Genomic DNA, 6,474 nt, shown 5'->3' on the forward strand with positions numbered 1-6,474 from the left:
GCCACCACATTCTCCCTGCCGGGAGTAAACACCGTGGTGAAGTCGTACGGCAGGAGTCTCTCTGACCAGCGGTAGATCCTCAGGGGTTTGTGCCCTGACCCCGATGTAGCAAGCAGGGCTGTGAGAGCTTGATGGTCAGTACGCAACGTAAAGTGTTGCCCATACACATACATGTGCCACCGCTCGCACGCCCAGACGCAGGCCAGGGCCTCCCGCTCCCCCACCGAGTATTTCTGCTCGGCCGAGTTGAGGGACCGAGAGGCGAATGCCACCGAGCGCTCTGTGCCCCCTGGATCTGGGACAGCACCGCCCCTATTGCCATATTGGACAGGTCACAAACGTGGGGCTTGCTAGGTCAAAGAATGAGAGTACCGGCGTTGAGGTGAGCTGCATCTTGAGCTGGCGAATAGCGGCAGAGCAGGCCGGGGTCCACTCCCAGACCGCGGCCTGTTTCAGGAGTTCGCGTAGTGGGGTGGTGGTCGAGGAGTACTGAGGAAGGAAACGCAGGTAGTAGGCCGTCATCCCCAGAAATGAAGAGATCTGAGCGGGACAGGATTGCTCAGGCAGGCGCAGCACCGCCTCTACGTTGGAGTGTAGCGGGCTGAGGCCGTCGGCGGTCAAGCAGAACCCCACAAACTCGATAGCTGGGACGGTGAAGGTGCACTTTTCCCCATTGAGTGTGAGGTTGTGTTTGGCAAGGACGTACAGCACCCTCGCCAGGCGTTCGTCATGAACGGCTGGTGTTGCACCATGAACCACTATGTCGTCCAGGAAGACGACCCCGCCCGGGATGCCGGTGAAAATGGTGGTCATGATCTTTTGGAAACAGCTGGGGGCCGAGCTGAGGCCGAAGGGCATGCGGGTGTAGAGAAACACTCCGACATGCGTCACGAAAGCTGTAAGGCTGCGACTGTCAGGGTGCAGCGGAACCTGCAGGTAGCCTTGGTGAAGGTCTAGTTTTTGCGGCTAGCTCCTCCACTGTGGGCAGTGGATACCTGTCAGGTATCACAGCCTTGTTCACCGGCCTGAGGTCGATGCATGGGCGCAGGCCCCCTGACTTCTTCTTCACCACCACCAGGTTTGAAATCCACGGGGAAGCATCGATGCGTTTGATGATGCCCGCGTCCAAGAGCTTTTGCAGCTCGGCGGTGACGTCGTCGCGCAGGGCGAGAGGCAGGCGGCGTATGGGCTGAATCACAGGGTGTACCTCAGGCTTGAGGAGGGGCTGGTGGTTAAAGGCGATGAGGCAGCCCAAACCACTGAAGAGAGCAGGCCAGCGCTGATGCCACGGCGAGCCAACAGACAAGATGGCGGTCCCAGAATTGTCCATAAGGCTGAAACCCAACTCACAAAACAAATCAAAACCCATGAGGTTGGCCCCCTGGTGAGACACTTGAAAGGTGAATGTGGAGAGAGCCTTAGTCCCGTAACGCACAGCAAAGGAGATTGTGCCCGCCATTCCTATTTTAGAATGTCCATACCCGTACAGATCCTCGGCGTCGGCGGTGAGTGTTCGGAGCGGAAAGAGACGCCGGACCGTGGAAACATTCAGGAGCGACTTGGAGGCCCCCGTGTCCACCAGCAACGAGAGGCAGACCCCATCCAGCTCCACGGTGCAGCTCTTTAGCGGTTGGGAGATGGCTGACACTGAGTGGATGGTCGTCGGTGCGTGCGGCCCAGGCGTACGTGGAGGTGGGCTGTCGGTTGCAGGAACAGAGCGACAGACCCGTGAGAAATGGTTCTGTCTGCCACAGCGTTGACACCTCTGTCCCTTGGCAGGGCAGTTCGGAGCTCGACTTTGGTGCGATGATGAGCCACAATTACCACATGCCCGGCGTTTTGCCGTACCCTGGCGTGCTGCAAAGTTCACTTCAAAGTTGTCCTCAAGGAAAACCTCCCCGGGAGGCTCCATGGGTAGCGCCACCGTTTGAGTTAGTAGCATGGGTCTGTGGGGAAAATAACTGGAGGAGGGAGCTAGCTGTGATGCTAAGGCTGCTGCTGACTCAAGCTGGAAAGCTACCTCCACTGCTCTTGTCAGAGTGAGCTTGTCTGTCATCATTAGCAACTTTTCTCTGAGCGTCGAGCTGTTAGTGTGCTCAGCCAGCTGATCCCGTATCAGTTCATCTTCCAGCGCTCCGAATTTACAGAGGCTGGCTAGTCCCCTTAGATCAGCCACGTAATGGTGGACGGACTCACCCGCCTGTTGCCGGCGTTGCCGAAAAACAATCCGCCGGAGCATAACATTTTGTGGAGCAGCAAAGTGTCCAGTGAGCAGTGTAACACAGTCCGCATATTTCGGAGCTAGTCCGAGAGTCCGAAAAATCCGCTGTCCCTCGCTGCCCAGTGAGTGTATCAGCAGGGCTTTCTTCCTGTCTTCGTTAGCTTCAGCTAGCCCCGCGGCTACTATGAACGTTTCGAAGGACTCAAGCCAGCGAATCCACGGAATCGGCGGTTCGCCCGGCAGTGCGAGGAACGGGGATAGAGGTGAGAGTAGAGAATCCATCATCCTTGTCGCCAATGTTGTATATTGATTATGGACTACGACATGGAGGTTGACCGTTTATTCAACACGTTGTTTCACACGCTCTCATGACAACACAACAACATTAACTGTATCCGGTTCACACATGCCAAAACCCTGGTGCCATCTTAAAGGCACAGTCACACCTGGTGTGACACATACATAACAGTAAGTACTTCATATTAGGCTACTTGTGGGAGTAGTTTCACTAGTACTGAGTCCAACAGGATCAATCTCACAAAGAACTAATGGCAAGAAAAAAGAATTCCCTCATCAAACTTAGCAGAAGTGGCTTGATTTTGTTCTCAGCAGGGGACTTTGACAGAGTATTTCTCCAAAGATACAAAGTAAAAGTACTTCAATGTATTGTTAGTAGTAGGCTAATTAATACAAAGTCAAACAGTATCAATTTCATTAAGAACTAATGGTAAAATTATATTTTTATCATTCATCAAAGAATGCAGAAAAACATGCATTATGTAGGCTATGGAGGGGACTTTGACAGAGGATTACTCACAAAGTAGCCTACATAGTAAAAATACTTCATTTTATTTCTGGTAGAAGTCAAACTAGAACCGAGTCCAACAGTATCAGTTTACTTACGAACTTGTGGTTACAAATATTTGTATCACTCGTCAAATATAGCAGGAATAATAAAAAGCAGCTGATTTGAAAAAACAAACTCGAGAGACGGCTGAGTGACCGCAGTGCAGAATCGCTGTATAGTTTAAATCTCCTAACAACAACCATTTTAGACATATGCTTATTATATTTACAGCCCTTAATAACATTCGTTTTCTGGGCTCAATATGTGTCTTGGCCGTTTTCGCTGTGATCACTAAATTCACCTTGTTTATAATATTATCACCGTTCCAAGCAAACGAGGGCTTTTGTTTTGAAATCACTTCCGCGAGTTTCTCCCTGCCCCTGGCTCCAATGACCATTAGACCATTTAGTAAGGTAAAAAGCAAAAAGGCCTCTCAGACGCTCTTCCATGTACGTGTTTAATAAAGAAAAACAATTGGACGGTAAATACACGGATTCTAAACACTAGACTGTTGCTTGAAGCTAAAAGTTCCAGCATTTTGGAAAAAATGTGGATTCCAGCAGTTTTTCAGATTTATATAATTTGGTAAATATGAAGGTTTACACGACTGGACACAAGGGCAACAAGTTCCACCTATCAGCACCTCTAAACCATTAAAACCATTATTTAATCCTAATACAAGTATGAAAATATCAATTTGCATGTTGTTATGCTATGTTATTTTCATCTTTGATTTTTTTTTTTTTTTTTTTATCTTTTACTGTAAACAGAGCTAGGCTAGAATCTGTGTATCTACCGTCCAATTGTTTTTCTTTATTAAACACGTAAACGGAAGAGCGTATGAGAGGCGTTTTTGCTTTTTGCTTTTCACCTTACTAAATGGTCTAATGGTCCTTGGAGCGAGGGGCGGGGCGAAACTCTCGGAAGTGATTTCAAAACAAAAGCACTCGTTTGCTAAAATCACACTTTGAATCACTGCATTATCCTGCTAAAGCAGGGGTCGGCAACCCCTGGCACGCGTGCCAGCATTGGCACGCGGCACCGTAACCAGTGGCACACTAGGAATAAGTGGAATAAGTGTGCAAAATATTTAAATTAATTTTCGGATCCTGAACGCGACCACCGCCAGAGCGCGTCTCCCGGTTACCTGCAGAAGGAAGCCATGCACGCAATGCAGCCCCGCTCTCTTTATCTCCAGGTGACTTTCTGCGGCTTTCCTCCGTGGTGCAGTGCTGATCGTTTCACCACGGAGGAAAGCACTTCACTAATTGCAGTACCCATAAGGAGCTGTACAAATGACGCAGTTTTTGCGTGGCTGTGTTTATTTAGTTGAAAGCCCAGTGGCGATCTGCTCATCTCTCATCGAAATAATATGCTACAAAGGGACGGACTGGCCATCTGTGTGTTGAACTTTCCTGTCGGCTCCTAGACCGTAGTCGAGGAGGGCAGAAGCAACAAGCTTCAGGTTCAATAACCCACTTTAGCTTAAATGACTGGAGAGAGGCGAGCTCTTCTTGGGAGGACGTTGCATTTATTTAGGTGTTCTTCTGTTTCACAAAATACATCACAGACCTCTGTTTTTCTGCTTTCCCGTTTCACTTCCAGAAACATACACACGTTCCCTCACTGTCGCTCTACCATCCAAAAACACACATGCACAAGCCACACTCCTCTCTCTCTCTCTTAAAGGGACAGCGATCTCATCTCACTCTGCATGACCCTAATATCATAACTTGTGTGTTCTGGAGAATCACAGAACGGACGATCGTCCTTATTATTATGCCGTTTAAACCAATTATTTAAATGTGTTTGTTAAATTCGGCATCATGTAAGTTGCGCTGAAAGGTCCACACACTGCTTCCCCGCAGCGATGCTCCCCCGCCCTCCTGCTGATAGTTGACGAGCATCAAGCTCCTCAAACTCCCCCCCCCCCGTTGATAATTCTCGATCGTTGGCACGCTGATAACATTTTTTTTTTTAAATGGCACTTCATATCAAAAAGGTTTCCGACCCCTGTGCTAAAGGAACGGTGATTATTATAAACAAGGGGAATTTAGCGATCACAACGAAAACGGCCAAGACACATATTGAGCCCAGAAAATTGATGTTATTAAGGGCTGTAAATATAATAAGCCTATTTCTAAAATGGACAACATTTTTAGGATATTTAAACAGCGATTCTGCACTGCGGTCAACTTCGCCGTCTCTTGCGGTTTTTTTTTTCAAATCAGCTGCTCTTCATTATTCCTGCTATATTTGACGAGTGATACAAATATGTTTTCCAACAAGTTCTTAAGGAAACTGATACTGTTGGACTCGGTTCTAGTTTGACTTCTACCAGAAATCAAATGAAGTACTTTTGCTGTGTAGCTACTTTGTGAGTAATCCTCTGTCAAAGTCCCTTCCATCATGCATGTTTTTCTGCTATCTTTGATGAGGTATACAAATATAATTTTACCATTAGTTCTTAATTAAATTGATACTGTTTGACTTTGTATTAGTTAGCCTACTACTTACAATACATTGAAGTACTTTTACTGTGTATCTTTGATAAATACTCTGTCAAAGTCCCCTGCTGAGAACAACATCAAGCCACTTCTGCTCAGTTTGATGAAGGAATTCTTTTTTGTTGCCATTAGTTCTTCGTGAGATTGATCCTGTTGGACTCAGTACTAGTGAAACTACCCCCACAAGTACTATGAAGTACTTACTGTGTACTTTTCCAACAATCCTCTGTCAATGTCCCCTCCTGAGAACAAGTATGCATGTTTCTCTGCTATTTTGAATAAGCGTTAAAAAACCTTTCTTCATGAGACTGATATTGTTCTTAAACCTTTCATTAAGTTATAAAAAACATAACCAACAAACATTTTCATCCTTTAAAGATGTTTTTTATACTAATTTAAAAAGTATTTACAAGCGCATTGCATATTTTAGTTTTTTTGTTTGTATGATTACTGGTGTTCTGTTCCCATTTTAACATGAAAAGTGAAATTGGAAAAAAAACATAACTCAACAGTGTTAGAAGCTTACAAAAAAAGTAGCTGAAATAATAACTAAGCCACTTTCCTATCATAGACACAGTGCAGATTGCAAAATAAAATATTAAACTAACACAACATGTCAGTGGGGAGAGCCCAGAGGAAGGCTGCAGTTTAAAGCAGACTGACTGCAGAGGGCCTTTCTGGGCTTCTTCTCTTGCCTCTTATCTGCCTGCCAGAGGACACCCAAGAGACCGACACATGTGATACATGTGTGAGTGCTGAGTGTGTGTGTCTCTCTCCAGAGACTTTCTATATTCTGTCTTCCGATTTCACAGAGATGAGTTATAGAAAAAGGGAATGATGACAGTAAAACCGGAACATAGTGAAATAAAAAAAGCCTATTGCCCAGTATTTTGCTCATG

The sequence above is a fragment of the Notothenia rossii genome, assembly GCF_949606895.1.
Source record: "Notothenia rossii genome assembly, chromosome: 1".
Classification (NCBI taxonomy): domain Eukaryota; kingdom Metazoa; phylum Chordata; class Actinopteri; order Perciformes; family Nototheniidae; genus Notothenia; species Notothenia rossii.